General features: G+C 64.3%; 1 protein-coding gene across 1 annotated transcript in view; it reads left to right on the top strand.

Moving 5' to 3' along the window:
- Positions 1-1,165, top strand: part of LOC125482407 (SCO-spondin-like) — a gene marked incomplete at its 3' end in the record, with an annotated part of 6,648 nt that overhangs the window by 1,157 nt on the left and 4,326 nt on the right. The window lies entirely within an intron of this gene.

The following is a 1,165-nucleotide window of genomic DNA, read 5'->3' as shown; positions in this document are numbered from 1 at the left end:
GTGAGGGCGATGGCGAGGGTGATGGCGAGTGAGGGCGAGATCGAGGGAGGGCAAGGGCGAGGGTGAGGGTGAGGGTGACGGTGAGTGAGGGTGAGGGCGAGGGAGGGTGAGGGTGACAGCTGATGAGGGCGAGGGTGAGGGTGACGGCGAGTGAGGGTGAGGGCGAGATCGAGGGAAGGTGAGGGTGATGGCGTGGGAGGGCGATGGCGAGAGCGAGGGTGAGGGTGATGGTGGGCGAGGGTAAGGGCGATGGCAATGGCGAGGGTGAGGGCGAGGGCGAGGGTGACAGCGGGCAAGGGCGAGGGTGACAGCAAGTGAGGGTGAGGGCGAGATCGAGGGAGGGTGAGGGCGATGGCGGGTGAGGGCGATGGCGAGAGCGAGGGTGAGGGTGATGGTGGGCGAGGGTAAGGGCGATGGCAATGGCGAGGGCGAGGGCAAGGGTGACAGCGGGCAAGGGCGAGGGTGACGGCAAGTGAGGGTGAGGGCAATGGCGAGGGAGGGCGAGGGTGAGGGCGAGAGGGAGGGCGAGGGCGAGGACGATGGAGGGTGAGGGCGAGGGTGAGGGCAAGGGCGGGTGAGGGCAAGGGCGGGTGACAGTCACTGAGGATGAGGGGAGGGTGAGGGTCACTGCGGGTGAGGGAGGGTGAGAGTCACTGCGGCTGAGGGAAGGTGAGAGTCACTGAGGATGAGAAAGTGTGAGGGTCACTGAGGATGAGGCAGGGTGAGGGTGAGGGTGAGGGAGGGTGAGAGTCACTGAGGGTGAGGGTGAGGGAAGGTGAGGGTCACTGAGGGTGAGGCAGGGTGAGGGCGAGTGAGGGAGGGTCACTGAGGTTGAGGATCACTGATGGTGAGGGTTACTGAGGGTGAGGGAAGGTGAGAGTCCCTGAGGGTGAGGCAGGGTGATAGTGAGAGACACTGAGGGTGAGGGCGGGTGAGGATGAGGGCAAGTGAGGGAGAGTGAGGGAGGGTGAGGGTGAGTGAGGGAGGGTGAGAGTCACTGAGGTTGAGGGAGTGTGAGGGTGAGGGAAGGTGAGAGTCACTGAGGATGAGGGAGGGTGAGGGTCACTGAGGATGAGGAAGGTGAGGACAAGGGACAGTGAGAGTTATTGAGGATGAGGGTCACTGAGGGTGAGAGTCACTGAGGGTGAGAGTCACTGAGGGTGAG

This window comes from Rhincodon typus, unplaced genomic scaffold (assembly GCF_021869965.1).
Source record: "Rhincodon typus isolate 14 unplaced genomic scaffold, sRhiTyp1.1 hic_rhity00009897, whole genome shotgun sequence".
In the NCBI taxonomy this organism is placed as follows: domain Eukaryota; kingdom Metazoa; phylum Chordata; class Chondrichthyes; order Orectolobiformes; family Rhincodontidae; genus Rhincodon; species Rhincodon typus.
Note: the sequence above shows the minus strand (reverse complement) of the source record. Positions and strands in the feature narration are given on the sequence as shown.